This window comes from Phaenicophaeus curvirostris, chromosome 1 (genome assembly GCF_032191515.1).
Source record: "Phaenicophaeus curvirostris isolate KB17595 chromosome 1, BPBGC_Pcur_1.0, whole genome shotgun sequence".
NCBI classification, from domain to species: domain Eukaryota; kingdom Metazoa; phylum Chordata; class Aves; order Cuculiformes; family Cuculidae; genus Phaenicophaeus; species Phaenicophaeus curvirostris.
This window is the reverse complement of record NC_091392.1, coordinates 47,417,371-47,435,120: the sequence shown is the minus strand read 5'-3', so window position 1 is coordinate 47,435,120 and position 17,750 is coordinate 47,417,371.

Below are 17,750 nucleotides of genomic sequence, written 5' to 3'. Positions count from 1 at the left end.
TGTGGATCTGGTACTGCTGGGGTCCGGTATCACGGAGAACTGCTAACACAGGGAACCCAGTACCGTGAGGTCTGGTAGCACTGGGGTCCAGTACCACGAGGTCCAGTACCGCGGGGAACTTGTACCACAGGGATCCAGCACTGCAGGTTCTGGTACCACAAGGCCCCGTACCACAGGGATCCATACCACAAGGAATCAGTATCACAGGAACCCAGTACCTCCTGGATCTGGTACCGTGGTGTCTGGTACCACTGGGATCTGACAACCATTAGATTCAGTACTGCAAGGACCCACACCATGGGGTCCACTACTGTGGTGTCTGGTACCATTGGGAACCAGTACTACAGAGACCCACACGGTGGTGTCCAGTACCACGGGGACCTGCATGGCTGGGGTCTGTTATTCCATGGAGCGCAGAAAGAACAGCTTGGCCTTGCTGTGCATTGGCTTGTGGAGGACCCAGATTGGGAACCACCATCTGGAGTTGATAAAGTGTGTGAAAGTTTGTACTTGCTCTGTCAACAAGTGGCATTGGGCAGGCAGGCCTTGTCATCCACTTTGTCTGTGATTAACATGGAAAAGCATTGCTGAGATTATGCAACTTAACTTTTTTCTTTTTTTTTTCAGTTCATCAAGTCAAGTATAGCAAATGCAAATGCACAGAACAGTCACAATGCAAATACTCCCCATGAATTTGATGTGGCTATCAATGCTACAGAAGATAAGCCTCTACACAACTGTTTACAGGATCAAGGTCAACATTATTTATGAGCCGAGTTCTCTGCTCCAGCTATAAAACCAGTGGTGTTTCTAGCTTATTTTTGTTATGAAATCATCATAAAATTTAGAAGTTCAAACAAAAAGATGACCATGTCATACTTGGCCAGAAATAGTGGGCTTCTTTCAGTAATTTCACACATGTGCTTTCTTTTCAGGTTTGATTTTGGAGCTCCAAACTGCAAAAATAATTGTTCAGTAGGTTACACAACACTGATATTATATTGAAAAGTTAGTACCTATAGTGACATGTCTGTCAACATAAACAAGTTTTGAAAATGAAAGAAGGCAGTCTTTCATATAAACTAGGAGGCTGGATTCTTGATGTGTTTGCAGCACAATTGTGTGCTGAGGATGGGTGCTGTGTCATTGAAAGGAATAGCTATACATTTTGTCCAGGAAAATATTGCATTTTATTTTTCTAATATTTATATTCTAATATTTTTTCCTTTGTCACTCAGATATTCATGCATTTGCTATAAACAAATCATAAACCACCCTGAGTGACAACCTGGTTTAAGTAGAGTATCTATGAACTTCTGGATTACTTTTGACGTTCATTCTGAAAACCCAAAGATTTCTGTACACCACGTAACTTATAAAGGCAGTACTTTTAGGCTGAAAACAGTAATGAATCTTATTCATCTTTACTGTTATTCAATAAGTTTTTCTAAATCTAATTGACCCTTTTACATCCATTTATAAATATTTTGCTTCGTTATGTTTTGGTTTACAGTCTCTTGGTCAGTTTCATTTTCAAAAGCTGAGTTTTGTTATGTTTCCCCAAAGAGAAGTCATTTAAGATGTACGATACCCAATGGTATGATGCAAGTAAACCAAGCACTTGACATTGTCATTGCATATATGTCAAGTGACCTCTCTGTCCATTTCAAAATTACAGTTTACATGCAAGTCAATTAACATTTATATGACAAGAAGCCTGCGTAGTTCAAGAGAGCTAGGGAGCAGAAAAAATAGGTTTTCTTGTCTTAGACTGGTAGCTTAGTATTCCAGCAATCACAGTATATGTAAATTGTGATTTAAATTCTGTGAATTAAAACAAAAAAGTCCAACCTGACCTTCTGCCTGAAACTGTGTTTAGTTGAGGAACCTCATTACTGTGGCTTTAGCAGGTGTCTATTCTACTTCCTTGTTTGTTTCCTTAAACAAAGTGAAAGCAGTTAGTATTTTAATACTTCAAAATAACTTTTGAAGCTGCTAAAGAGGATATATGGTCATGTATGTGCCACGTACTTACATTTGCTACTCTTGGTCTTGGCTCAATATATTTTTCTCCAATGGCTTGGCCTGTTTCACATAGTTGCACCTCTAAAGAGGTGTTCTGCGCTCATTTAATGTAATGGCTGCTAATCATGTGTGGACACTCATAACGCATTTTGAACCTTGTATGGTACAGTCTGACTTCCTAGTATAAGTCTTTGTCTACAAACAGATATTCATTTATTATTTTTAATCTCATTTAAGCAATGGTCTCTTTATTTCACAGACTAGGCTGATACTCATCAGTTTTTAATCAATATAAGAATATCTGTAGGAGTCAACGTGCAAGCTTGTCTATGACAGCACAGGTGAAGTAAATATAAAGCATGATGGCAGTAACTACACAAAATCTGTCCTGCAGGTGATTGCATGTGCAGGCCCCATGCAGTCCAGTGTTCCCGTGGTGCTGTTAAAGTCATTCAGCACAGGTGTCTGCCTAATCTCCATGAAAGCCTGGGGCCTTGCTGCGCGTTTTTTGAAGCAGTCATGACACTCATCTAAGGAGCCATTTGGCCATTTCTTCTGGTGTTGCCCACAGAGGGCTAAGAGCTTACAGCATCTGGCTGGAAAATCTGGGAAGAGGGCATCAAGAGAGACAGATGCTTTCAGAATTCCCAAATGCTTTATTGTCATGGCTCTGAGTGTTCACTGGAAATTCTGTGCCGTTTTTATAAACCCTGGACCCAGAAATTTTGTGAATGCTCTTTGGCTCCATTCAAAGTGTCACTAACAGGTGTGGGCAATGCAGTCACAGAAGTGGGAAGAAGGTGAATTGTCCAGAGTATGTGCAGGGTACAGTTCAGGTGTTCCACTTTACTGAAACATAAAATTATATTAGTCATAGTAAGATTACCATCTTCAATCATGAGTGGAGGCAGAACATGGTGAACAGCCAGCCTCCTAAGTTATTATTAAATAGAACAAAAAAGTGCACTGAAGTGTAGCAAGCATCTTTCCTTCTCCCATCTACACATTGTCCAGTATTCCTCAAGAAAAAATAAATATAGTGCAATCCCCTAGGGCAAGGGTTAGTGGCTTTTCAGCGGTGGTGAATCGTGCTCTATTTTTCTTTCTCAAATTATGGTTTAAGTCCCTTGGAAAAAACAGATGGAAACAGGAGATAGTGCCCCTCAGTTGCAAGGTGCACTTGATTAGCCAAAACAGTGAAATACCACTTCTGGAGGAGGCAAAGTTTTCTGTTTCCTGCTGGATTCACAACTGTGAGTGGCAGCTTCTCACTGATGTCTTACTTGCTGTTCAAAAGTCTGTCAGTTGCTTTCTTTGGAAGAGGGCTGTAGGGTTGCAGCACTGCTCTGCATTGATCTTTGTCCTACAAGAGCACAGCAGATTTATTTTTTTTTTATAAATATAGTCCATTTAATTTTTAAAGTATTTCTAAAGTACAAGGATAAAGATGTATCAAAGTGTACACCAAATCTGATGTTAAACATTTTACCACAGAGGTGTTAAAGCATTTTTTCAAGAGTAAGAACACTAAGCCCTCTCATTTTCTTATTGTATTTTCTCATATTTCTTAATTATTACACTAAATGGAACACAAAATACTTAGATTTGGGAGGATTGGGTTAATTAGGTTGGCTTTCACAAGTCAGTCTCCAATTTCTAGTTCATTTAGGAAAGGTAAGTGAAGGATTTTCTGTTTCCATGGCACTATCCTTAGCTATCCTTTCACTCCTACAGGGGATTTCCAGGGATGGCTGCTGGCAGGGGAAACCCTAGAAGTACAGCTCCCTTACTGTTTTAGTGTTAAAACATACCACAAGGTATCCACACAGATGGCCTCTCATCTGCTGGATTTGTAGTTTCCCGGATGGAATACTGGGAGTAGAAGTATCTTTATCTCAGTCTCTCATATTTTTACTATCAGGAAGCCCTATCTCAGCCTTCTGCTGTAGTGTCTTCAGTGTCTGATTTAGTGCTAATTATGCCAGAGTACTGGGGCAAAAAAAATGCCAAGTTTAACAAGAAATCTGCCAGTTCTGGAAAATAATATGACCCCAAACAGGAGATGAAATGTAAAATTTTACAAAAATAAGATGCTTCATGCTGCTTTATAGCAACTAAGAGGTCTGCCAGAGTGCTATTAAATGAGAGGATACATCGAAATTAGAGATAGCAGCAGCTTCAAATATTTCTTAAGACAAAGAGAAGAATAAAGCTGCAGGTGGAAATGTTTTCCAGAGGAGAAAAGGTACAAGAGAAACACATGCCAGTGCCAGGCTAGGTGCTGACTGGCATTCCCAAGAAAGATTATCCCTGGAGTACAGGAGTTACGGTGGTGGTGACACAGGAACCCTTCCTATCTCAGCTGTCAAGACTGCAGTCAGTGGTGCTCTTGTTGGTGGTCATTGAAGTGCTGCCTGGTCAGAAGTGCTGTTTCTCATTTGAAACTATTAAATCATGTCAAAAGACAGATAGTGTTTTAGGTTTTGATTGTTGTGGGCTTTTGGTATGAATTTCCCGTGTGACTAACTGATGTAGCTACTCTGAATACGTGCATGTAGAACAGCCTTTCAGTTGAGCCACTGTCCCTATTGATGAATATATAAGCTTGAGTGTCAGAGATGGGTGTAATTAAAAGTTAAGCTGGGAATGGCTTTGTTAAAAATGAGCAGCAAATATATGACTAGGAGCCTGGGAAAAGCAGTCACAGTATCTTAGTTGAAAGGAGGATTAGTTTCCATTACAACAGCTCTAGAATACTGAAGGGACAAGAGCCTAGGGGCTGGAAAGTGCTGGATTCTTATTCTTGCTTTTTAACACTTTTTCAAGTTTGGTCTGTCAGGCCTATTTTGCAAAAAGGTGCTCTCTCCTAAATAAATGTTACTAAGCACAGCAAATGAACTCTGGATACAGCAGGCAATGATAGTCTGCCATCCCACCATATGCCAGAGGACTCCTATATCACAGTCCCACTGGACAGAGCGCTGGGAGCTCAACTCCAGCCCTGTTCAAGCAAGTTGCCAGTGCGCAGCTACAGAAGTTATACCAACTCATGCTGTTGTCAGCAGTTTGATGGTGCCTGGAGGTGGGTCCCTGAGCACCCCGGCGATGCTCTTAGCTACCCAGGTCTCATGCAGGCCCTGCAGCTTGGAGATGATTTCATGTGTGGACAGATGTGGGGCTGTTTGTTGATTGCAGAAGTATTTGGCTGGGCTTTGTGCTTATCTGAAGAGGAAAGTGAGCCATTAAGCTACTTTGAAAGTTTTGCTTGGGTCCTGATCATCCTATTAGATAACTCTGAATAGTGGCACAGAGTCTGTTATATTTTTCCTACTGTAAGGCAAAAGGCCAGCTGCCAGGCACAGCAGCAGTTTCTAGTAGTGGCTTCAAGATCCAGGACAGAACGAGGCTTACATGATCTTGGAAGGGCTTGAGCCACGTCATTTCCCAAAGCCATCATCCACTCATGTTTTAAATTGGGACTTGTTTACTGCAGACTTGGCCAGAAGAAGACTTTTGCTCTTGCCAGCCTTGGTTTATCTGCCTGTTCATCCCAGTGAAGGCTGAAACCCAAATTGTGAGTCCAACATGCTGTTTGCCTCCTTAGCGAGTTCAAGCAGTGACCTAGAATCACAGACTCATAGGCTATCTCAAGCTGGAAGGGACCCATAAGGATCATTAAGTCCATGTTGCTAGGCCAATGAGAGAGGGAACTTTCTGCATCAAAGGCAACCTGCCAGGAAACTGAAGAAAAGTAAAGTTTTTAATTTATTTTCTTTCTTTCTCTCTCTCTTTCTCTCTCTCTTTCTTTCTTTCTTTCTTTCTTTCTTTGTCTCTTTCTCTCTTTCTCTCTTTCTCTCTTTCTTTCTTTCTCTCTTTCTTTCTCTCTTTCTTTCTCTCTTTCTCTCTTTCTCTCTTTCTTTCTTTCTCTTTCTTTCTTTCTCTCTTTCTTTCTTTCTTTCTTTCTCTCTTTCTCTCTTTTTCTTTCTTTCTTTCTTTCTCTCTTTCTCTCTCTTTCTCTCTTTCTTTCTCTCTCTCTCTTTCTCTCTTTTTTGTCTCTCTCTCTCTTTCTTTCTCTCTCTCTTTCTTTTTCTCTCTCTCTTTCTCTCTTTCTCTCTCTCTCTTTCTCTCTTTCCCTCTCTTTCCCTCTCACTCCTTTTCTTCCTTTCTCCCTTTATTTCTCCATTTCTCCCTTTCTTTCTCTCCTTTTCTCTGTCCCTCTCTTTCTTTCTCTCTCTCTCTCTCCTCTCTTGATTTATCTCTTTTTTCTATCTTGCTGGTTTTTTGAAATCACACACAGAGTGATATAAATATTCTTGCAATAAGTAGCCAAATCCTTTTAGTACAAGAGACTGGCCTCACTTCTGCTGAGGTTCCTGCGCTAACAAACTGCCCCACCTGTTGAGGAGCCCCACAGATTTTAGTGAGGGCATGAAACATGTAGGTCATATTATGTATAATTTACAGTTAGGTTTTCTACATCCGGGATGTTTCCTGTTTCATCACATAACAGCCACAAATGAAGCATTAAAGCTCCAGTACTACAGCACTTTCTCAGGCAGAAGCTGTGGCAGATGGTGCCTAGGCTGAGTTGGGCACAGAGGCAGACCCACGAAGATAACCCCATACATTTTAAATTCTTTTCTTTCCTAGGTATGGTCCCAGCAAGCTCACAGTACACACTTCCCCCTATAACTAAGCAACTTGTAACACTGATTCCCAGTGGTAATTGAAATGATACAGTATTACACACTGGCAGGCATCATGTTTCTCACGCACAAATATGTTACTTTTTATATTATTCCTTTGATGTTAGGTCAGGTGAATTTGAAAGCTAAGGATATGATTCATCTCACCACCTTTAGCTGTGTGAAAAGGAGAAGCCTAGTCATCGCTATTCCCCTAGTCTTCCCTCAAGTCAATGGAGAGAGAAGGGAATTTTTGCTTTTTCTACCTCCCAAGGGCGAGTGCCTCTGCTGGCTGCAGGTGACTGGCATAAATGGGATGTGAAGTATTTGCATGGCTAGCACTACCTGGGAGAAATTCTGTCTTATGCAGTCTATTTATTCAAATGGGAAGCCTGAATATTACTCGTTCTGCATATTTAAGAGGTGTTTGCTAATAGGTAGTTTTGCACAAAAATTTAAAGATGTTCTGCTTATGGCCCGTGTTTGGAAAGTATGCAAGAAAGTCTCTCCTTTATGCCCTGTGTGGTAAATCTGATCATGAAATATTAAGTTGGCATAAGGGAATGAGAAATATTATCTTGACTGCAAGATTTAATTCAACAGGAAGATCCTAAATATAAGCATACATCATCCTAATCTATATTCTAAAAACAATTTCAGAAGGACCACACCTTTTCACAGCTGGAAAAATCATCTGCAGGAAAACAATTTCTTAATGTAAAATTGTTATTAAGTTCTTAAAAAGTAAGTAGCAGTTCTAACATACTCTGTTTTCATACTAATTAAACTGTTTTTTCAATATGAAGTTATATTCAGTTCAAATTCACTAGCATAAAGAGCTGTAACTAGCTCCAGAGATCAGAGTTCTAATGTTATAAATACATAGCTAGAGACAGTTCTTTCTTGAACACTTTGTGTCAAAACAGACAAGACAGAAATGGAGGAGAAGATGAAAAAGAACTGAAGTGATTTGTTAAACAACACGTACTAGTCTCTTCTCCCAAGCTTCAGTGCAGGGGTAAAGCTGCTGACTGGGACTGCAGATTAACTAGTTTATCCTATGGTTAGCTTGGCCTTTCCAGTTCAAGAAAAGTGTTCTCTAGGGAGAAACCGTGTGACAAATCATAGTTTATGTTCAAACATGGAATATCCTGAGCAACAATTTTGTGATTTTTAGCATTGTTAGCATGACAAACAATTTTGCCATGAATAGTTGTGGTTGCCACATCCTTGTCAGCAGTCTGTACTAGTGCCCAAGTAAAATAGTAGCTGAAGGCTACTGCGTGTGCTCTTTTTAGAAACAGTTTACGAATATGAGATAATGAGATATCTTCAGTGACCAAGGTATACTCTGGACCCGTGACAATTTCCCCACTCACCCTCAAGTGTTTATTTGTTAAGAACATTATGGAAGTTTCTCATGCTAATCCAGTGGAAAGATGGTTGATTGTCTGAGCCCTGAAATCACTTGACGTTTGGTCAGAAAATAAACCTGACTCCAGAGTTCCCAGTATTGTCTCTAAAAGGTTGTGGACCCTCCTCTGTTGGTTCACATTTGTTTACAAAGAAAGTAGCTAGATTAAATTTGTAACAGCAGGCTTTGTGCCAAATCCATAGCCTAGCTTCATGCCAGATCATGCATTGTTCATAGAATCATAGAATCATAGAATAACCAGGTTGGAAGAGACCCACCGGATCATCGAGTCCAACCATTCCTATCAATCACTAAACCATGCCCCTTAGCACCTCGTCCACCCATGCCTTAAACACCTCCAGGGAAGGTGAATCGACCACCTCCCTGGGCAGCCTGTTCCAGTGCCCAATGACCCTTTCTGTGAAGAATTTTTTCATTCCCTCTTGTCCTGTCCCCTGTCACTTGGGAGAAGAGGCCAGCACCCTCCTCTCCACAACCTCCTTTCAGGTAGTTGTAGAGAGCAATGAGGTCTCCCCTCAGCCTCCTCTTCTCCAGGCTAAACAACCCCAGCTCTCTCAGCCGTTCCTCATAAGGCCTGTTCTCCAGCCCCTTCACCAGCTTTGTTGCTCTTCTCTGGACTCGCTCCAGAGCCTCAACATCCTTCTTGTGGTGAGGGGCCCAGAACTGAACACAGGATTCGAGGAGTGGTCTCACCAGTGCCGAGTACAGAGGGAGAATAACCTCCCTGGACCTGCTGGTCACGCCGTTTCTGATACAAGCCAAGATGCCATTGGCCTTCTTGGCCACCTGGGCACACTGCTGGCTCATGTTCAGTCACTGTCAACCAACACCCCAGGTCCCTCTCCTCCAGGCAGCTTTCTAGCCAGACTTCTCCTAGTCTGTAGCACTGCATAGGGTTGTTGTGCCCCAAGTGCAGGACCCGGCATTTGGCCTTGTTAAACCTCATGCCATTGGACTCTGCCCAGCGGTCCAGCCTGTTCAGATCCCTTTGCAGAGCCTCCCTACCCTCCAGCAGATCAACACTTCCACCCAGCTTAGTGTCGTCTGCAAACTTGCTAAGGGTGCACTCGATGCTTTCATCCAGGCCATTGATAAAGACATTGAACAGGGCTGGACCCAGCACTGAGCCCTGGGGAACACCAGTTGTCACTGGCCTCCAGCTGGATTTAACACCATTTACCACCACTTTCTGGGCCAGGCCATCCAAACAGTTTTTCTTCAGCAGCCAACATAAAATTGGGAAAAGCTATGAACTAACTCTGGCTGCACTGGCAACACCATAATGGCTTGGACCAGAGTGTGTAGTTACCAAGTAGCACACAGATTTGCCATGAGCCATCATGGCATTGCAGCCTGAGGGTAAATAGCTGTATTTTGGGTTGGTTTTCTGTTTTGGTTTATTTTTACATTTTGTCACATTGCAAACTGACAAAAAGCTGCTTAGCCCAGGAAGCCCTAATATAATAATTAGGTCTCTGTGCTCAGCTAACAAAGTTGTGTTGTTTTCAGGGAGGATGAGCTGTGGGAGAGGACTCACATCTGCTTGCAAAACATCAAATGGACCTATCCTGAGAGCACAGCCTGTGCTTTGCTCTGCTGCACAGTGAAGCACTAGAAAGTCTGGTCTTTGTGCTTCTTCCCCCTCCTCTTGGGTGACACATTCATTGCCTTTGGGATACCTGAGGTGGCACTGCTCTCTCTGCTGGTGCAGATGGGGGTTCTAGTGTCCCATCAAACATTAAAGCATTATCTGTAGCCATCATTTCTACTTGTTGAACCACTAAAGCAATAAAAGAGAGTACAGTGTAGGACACTCATTGCCAGAATCATCCATGTCTGGGCTGAAACTGAAACACTGATTGCTAGGCATTAATAGCTGCTGGTTTAAGTCTTCATGAGTGAATTCATGTTTATATAAGTAATTTTATATACTCCCTTGAAATTTCCACAGGTGTTCATAAAGCAGGATTTGAGGAGACAAGTTTCAATGTTATTATTGGTATTATTATAGTAGCTAATTACCTGTAGAACAGTTGTGTTTAACTGAGTCCACGTTGCAGTCTGTTAGGTCAGGACGTGCCCAGGAAGTTTCCTGGCACAACAGTTGCTGTCGAGCAGGGGAGATGGGTTTCCAGTGCAGCTTGGGGCAGATCACACGAGCCCTTTTCCCAGGCAGATCTGACACTCAGAAGCCTGTTCTCTCTGTGTTTCTCCAGATGGTTTCTCTGCTGCAAGTGTCCAGCCTCAACTTTTCCTTCCACTATGTGCTGCCGCTTTAAATAAAGAAATGTTTGATCGCAACCAAATTTTTACTTATTGTCAGGAAATAAATATCTTAATTCAAGTCTACTGTGAAGTGACTTCTGTGTCTTGGCCTCATGGTAGTTTCAGTAGAAGATCTTACTGATGAAAATTATGTTGGAGGAAAGGGAATAACTCTAGTGACAAAAACATATGTTTCTAAGCTTAATACTATCTAATGCATGAAAGAATTTATCATTTGTAACATATAGTTCAAATCCCTGTGGTATAATGTAGCAGTAACTTGTATAAATTCATCTGGAAAAGTCTAAGCAATAATTTTTTTGTTTACAGTATTATCAAATATTTTACATATTATGGCAGTTTGGAGAAAAGAAAAGCTATTGAATTAGTTTAGAATAATTCCTCATTTGTATTCTCTAAACTGGGCAAACAGTCTTTCACTTCTCTTTTGTAAGAGACGTTTTATGAGCACTGGGGCTTCACCCACCCACAGCAATGAAAATAACTAAGAATTGTGTTTTAAGGTCTGTGCCACATGCATGTGCATCGTGTGTATGAATACCGTACTGTTACAGTTCTCTGGAGAGAAACAGATGTGGATCTTATTTTCTAAACCCATCTCCTGGGATGAAAATAAGTCATCCCTGCTGCTGCATATCACATGACTTTCTTTTTCTTTGGGGTTTCTTGAGAAAAAGAGATGCCCTGTTATAATTTTCAATCAATCATTCCCTCTCTGAAATTCTTGTATAACAAATAACTGGAAATATTAGCTAAAACCAAAATATTTAGAATGCATTCTGAAATCTGTCATCTGGTGGATATATCTGGCATTGGCACTCACCTGCCAACAGAATTACTTCTCAAGTCCTATTACTTCTTTATTTTAGACTATGAACTTTTCCAGAGGAAAATATACCCTGACTATTGTATGTTAGTTGTGGAAGTATTGAAACAGTACTTCTACACAAACTAAAACTGCCAGAGAAATGAAATTCACTTCACATACAAAAGGAACCAAAAGGTCGTAATAGAACAGGAATGTCAGAGATATTTGCCTCTCTACTTCATTTTTATTGTAGATGCCTTTCTACTTTACTTATGGCTTTCCTGTTTACCTTTGCAAAGGAGTAATCTGCAGTGATTTTTTCTTCACATCTTGTAAAAGGAACATCTTTCATACATCCATACTTCCTAAATCATATATTCAGCATTTAATTATTTTAAGTCTGCTTCTGAAATGAAATTTTGATATTGCATGAAATGCCTAGGGAGTGTCACAACCTAAGCCAGAAATCCCCGCATTCTCTGCATGGTTGTGTGCTGGGTGCCAGCAATGACCTGCAAAGCTGCGAGCCTCTCTTAGCCAGGGTAACCCACAGGACTGCCTCTGCCATCGGTCCCTCCTGCTCACTCCCTTGATATAGATATAGATAGAAAGATATAGATAGTGTAGGTATATATATGTATATAGATAGAGATCTATGTATCATGATCCACTACCTGTATGTGGGATGCTCTGGTATACCTGTGGAGAACACTGATACACACTGATAATAACTGAATATACCCTATCATTTTAGCCTGAAATCCAAAACCTATGGAAACCCTCATCCTGAACTAAACTCCAACTGAATTTTATTTTAAGCAGCATAAGAAATTTAGCATTTATGTCTCTGCTTGATTTCACTGGTACATTTTAGTGTTCTTTGATCTTAGCTCAGTAAATTTTATTTGTTCGTGACACCCCTTCCCCTACCTCCTCACCCTTTTTCTGGGATTGTCTTCTAGGTTATTCTCTTCATCTAATCAGTGACTCTCTCTCTCTCTTTCTAACATTCAAAGTACAATTTTTTCAACTCCATTTTATCCATCAGTGGAAAAGAGTGTTCTTGCTTATAAAATCTCTGTCTTAAACTGTTCTCAATGTCTCAGCTTTTGGAGAGGACTTTGAAAGTCTGGATATTTCTTTGGGCCTTTGTATTTGTTCTGTATTCCCTGCTTCATAAGGTCTGCACTCTACACTGGCCTCAATCCAGCTGTCTGGGACAAAAAGAGTCCTTCCAGGTAGTTCACACTCCTTAGCATCCTCTTTCTCTTCTCACTGTGGAATCTTGATGACTTATTTTTCTTCTCCTTACTCTCCTGCATGGCAGGATTCTTACAAGCCTTTAGCTATTTTGCAGATTTTGGAGAGAATAGATTTTACACAGATTTCTTCAGTGCCATCAGAGCACGCTGATATGTCAGGTGTTGTACCCCATCATGACAAAAAACCCCAAACTTCTGCATCTGGAAACCCTACCTGGGCTGCAACTGCTTCTTTCTAACCCTGACACATCACAGAGGATCACTTCCAAAGCCGAGGATGTGGCAACCATGACTCTTCATCAATGAATCTCTCACTGTGGGAGGTAACGATGGCAGGAACACAGCCATAGGCTCACCATCACACTCCCTGTCATACGATCTGCCTTTGGCTCTCCTCAGCCTTGGCCATGATACAGTCGTGCTTCACTGTCACACATGAAGTTGCATCCAGGAAGCAAGAAGGAGAGTAGCTGGCAAAGTGCTTGGATTAGACACAAGTCTGGCATTGCTGTTAATAGATAAACACACACACAACTCTGGCAACTTGGCACATGCAGCCCTTACAAGAGCATGATTGTCTGCAAATGATGCCCCTCTTTAGCCACTCTTATTCCAACCCTCTTGCAAAAAAAAGACTTGAAAAACATAAAGAAGAATAAAAAAAGAGTCCGTGGCAGTTGGGTCTCTTACATTTTGATGCTTGCACTTCCCTCTCTCTGAAAGAACTCAGACAGGAGGATTTGGTCCTAGTAACTGCACCCTTGCTCAATAGCACAGCACTTTCTTTCTTGGGAATGCATTTTATGAGCCTCAGCCTCAAACTCTAATAACCCTCCTAGCCAGCTAGAAATATGTTGTAATTGTTTAAAAGGTAAGTAAAAGTTTTTGCTTTCCTGAATCATCCTTCTAATTATGAACTAATGATGATGCTTTTGCTGAAAGGCACATTTATCCAGGTATTTTGGTTTGAAAGCAGAAAAATGTTCAAGAATTTGATCAAAATTCAGACACCAGTCATGCAAGTCATCCTCTAGTATGAAAATTTAAACAGGATTTCTCATCTGATGACTCTGAAACACAAAAAACCTAACAGCCTGAAGACAAAACCCTCAACCAGACAGAAAGAAGAAACCTTGCAAATAATTGTTTTCTCTTTGCTCATTTAAAAATTCAGCCCAGTACTTTCTCACATGCAGCCACTAAACTCTTCTTCAAAATTTTCAGAAGAATCTCCTTCTGGCCTGCAGTGACACAAACATGCTTCTCTAGCCATTTGGCTCAGTAGATATTAACCTCAGTCTAAAATCTTTAGGTGAACGCGTTGGCATGAAGAGCTCACAGGTGTGATGTTGCCAACCCCAGTGCCGCTGCTCCTGGGATGAATTCAGCCAGATCGCTGGCACGGCTGCACTGCTTTTCATCTGTTCACATGGCACCCGGCCCACTGGCGAGGGCTTGTGCCAGGTTTAATTACTCATCAGTGCCAAACTAGGAAAGGTTTTGGTGAGCATCCCGTGTTGTGGGTGTAGATAGCTCCATCCCCACCACAGGCACTGCTGTATTTGGGTAGCTGGGGCATGGGGCTGTTTTAGCAGACATTGTCAGGACAAAATATATGAGTTTGGGGGATTACAAAAGCCTTTATCTGTTCTCCTGGGTTCCTTCCTGCATTGTTACCTGGCAAATGGATACTGAGCCTCAAAGGGAGCCAGAAGCAGTGGGGCAGTGGTCAGGACGATGCCAGTCCTGCCTCTGCAGGTGGTGGCCAGTGGAGCCAAGGCCACATCTCACTGGAAGGCCAAGGTCTGTTGCTACCACAGTAAACCATGACAAGCTGGTATGTCATACTGCTTTTTTCGGTATCTGCTAGGAGGAAATGCAGAAAGCTTTTGCCAGACCGATCCTGTGAAAGCAGCAGGAAGATCTAAGATGGTAAAAGCAGAGCAAGTGGTATTAGTGGGCATAAAACTGAATTTATAAATGAAAAAAAACCCAGGAGTTGTGGGGTTGCATTTTATGAAACACCTCAAAAAGGCCATAATGTCTTGACCACCATTTTGCAACATGCAGCTCCTCAGACCCACCTCTGCAGAAAGACAAGAAATTGTAGTAAATGTCTCTCTGTGCTGCTCTTACAGTTCAAAATAAATTCCTTTATAACTGAACATCTTTTAGAAAGGTCCACAAAATGCATACATTGGAATGTTGTACTGAATGGTGTGCAAGGTGTATCTATATATCTTTTCAGACATACAATAAAACTTCTAAGACCATCCAACTTTTCTGGACTCCATCCATCTTACATTGATGGGCAATCAATGTCCAGAATGTCTTCAGAAATGCTTCTGTCCTGTGCGGTCAATACTTGCAAAATAGTTATGGAATTGAAAATGTTAGAACACTTTTTGATCAGCTCAAAAGCAGGATGATGGCAAACTTGTCAGATAATTTATTTGCAATGAATAATTTAATCTTAATTATAATCAGCTAAGGTTTTAATCCCTTATATCTTTCACTAATCAACCTCATTTAGCATATGAGGAATCAAGATAAATTCACTCTTTTAATTAGAAAATCAAAAGCCTTTATATGCTTGTTGGTTGATGACAGTTCTTGTAGAAGCACATCACCAAACTGCTGATGTTTCAAAAATTCTGTCTTATACAATGCAACTCCTTGACTACATGAGCTGGTTTTGATCATGAGATTAAACTCTGCAAGGATGCTTGATGCCAGCACAGCAGCCCTTCTGATCATGCTATTTGACCCTAGCCGTCTTTTAGACATCAGTGGTTGTTGCTCTGTGGCATCCAGTCTGTGCTTTGAAGTGACAAGGCAAAGGTCACATGGCACCTTATGGCAGGCTCTCATTTTTCAGATGCTCTTAGTGGGCTTGGTGCCTGTTCACACAAAGATTTAAGGTGCTCAGGAGAATATAATTGACTTCTGGTAAAAGATGCAAAAGGAAAAAGATTTTATATTTTACTACCAGAAATACTAGCCTTTAGAGGAGTATCTTACTCTTGACACTGTGCTACAATATTTTTTGTATTTTCTGAGTAGCCAGACCAGACAAGGTGGGGTGATTGTTAAAAATATTAGTACACGATGGAAAAAGGAGTCCTGGCTCTTTGGTGGTGGAAAAGCAAGACAGGGATTCATGTGGCTACTCTGGAAAACCTGATTAAATCAATAGGAAAACATAAGACATATTTAAATGGACAATCTAAAACTGTTCCCTTATACTGAAGAAACCACCCTGGAAAGATGTGTCAGAGTATAGTGGTCACAAAGGATAAGTTAGAGAGTCTTGAAGACTGGGAGGTTGGGAAGAGTTGGACAGCACCCAAAACTATGACCACAGAAGGAGGTCTACCTTGTCACTCCTGCTCCTTGCCATTTTGTCTGTTTGCACCACCTCCAGCTGCTACCACACTGCTAAATAGGACAGCCCAAGAAGCCTTTCACTGCTTCTGAGGCTGACAGGTGCCTTAGAGCTTGCTGTTACCAGCCTGACTTCTCTTCCTCCACAGAGATGCAGAGCTGATGATACACTCAGAGAGTATGCTGGGGGTATGCTACCCCCAGAGCAAGTCCAGACATTTCTCAGAGAGTCCTAGGTGTCATGGACTGGGGACCACACAAGTAACTGAACAGTGTAGATGACTGACCCAGGGCTCAGGTCCCTATCTGCCTTGCTTGATTTAATGGTAGGCACACAGCCGGCTATGGTGTTGTATTGCTCCTACTAACAGACAAGTTAAAGAGATTATGTGAGATGTGGGGAGAGAACCATTGACAATCCCACCCAACCCTATAGAAAATAGAATCACAGAATCACAAAGATCACAAAATGGCCAGCGTTGGGAGGGACCTCTGAAGATCATCCAGTCCACCCCACCCTGCTAAAGCTGATTCACATACAGCAGGTTGCACAGGAACACATCCAGGCAGGTTTTGAATATCTCCAGAGAAGACTCCACAACCTCTCTGGTCAGCCAGTTCCAGTGCTCTGTCACCCTCACAGCAAAGAAGGTTTTCAGGTGTAACTTCCTGTGCTCCAGTTTGTGCCCATTGTCCCTTGTCCGGTCACTAGGCATCACTGCAAATAATATAGCCTCATCCTCTTGACACCCATCCTTTAGTTATTTATAAGCACTGATAAGACCTCCTCTCAGTCTCGTGTTCTCCAGGTTAAACAGACCCAGCTCTCTCTTCATTTCCATGTAAGAGAGATGTTCCAGTCCCCTGATCATCTTCATGGCCCTCCACTGGACTTTCTACAGTCATTCCTTGCCTTTCTTGAGCCAGGCATCTCAGAACTGGACACAGTATTCCAGACAGAGTGTAGCTTAAACAGTTGGGGAGGTAAGGAAGGAAGTAGGTTTTGCAGATAAATTATCTTTCCCATTGGAAACACACTTGTACAAGTAAAAGTTCCTTTTCCTTTTTTTCACTATGTCTCTTCCTCTTTTCCTATACTAAATTAAACAGAGCATGACAAAGTCTGTACCATGGCCACCCATCTCTCCTTCCCCAAACTGTCCTGCAACATTTGTTCCTTTTTCATACTTACAGTGAAGACAATATCAATACGGAACAACCCATCTGTTGTCCTAGAGGCACAGCGACAGACGTCTGGCTTCTTTAAAACTCTAGACCTTTACTCAAAACACAGATACTTATTTAGCGAATGGAAACAGATTGAGGGATTTTTTACTGCTTTAGGTCCACCCCAAAAAGAGGTGGCATCATCCACAAGCAGCTTTCTTCAGGGTACTTTCTGCTTTTTTTGATGGCCCAGTTTTCTTCATTTACAGTTGTCTTTGTAAGTTGTTCTTCCTGTAGTAGTATTTTTAATATATTAAAAAAGAAGAAAGAAAGTAACATGATTTTACAATTTTTGTCTAGTTGCGGATCATAGTGAGATACCCATAGCCTAAAGCGCTCATAAATATGATTGATCATTATCTTGATAATGGGACTTATGTACTGCAAATGCTATCATGGTTTTTCGTTTCTTGTAAAACCTGAGTAGTTGTCCATCTTTCTCAAAAACAACAATAAAATGAGTACAAAAGGCTTTAGATATCAAACTCCAGAACAGTCGCTGAACATTTCCACTGTATTTCTGCCTCATAGTGATGACATCTGTTGTTTTCACTGTCCCCAGGAACCACAAATGAGATGAGTTCACTGTCAGCTTTCAGATGGAAGACCTTAATTACTAGAGCAGAGGTGTTGGGAGT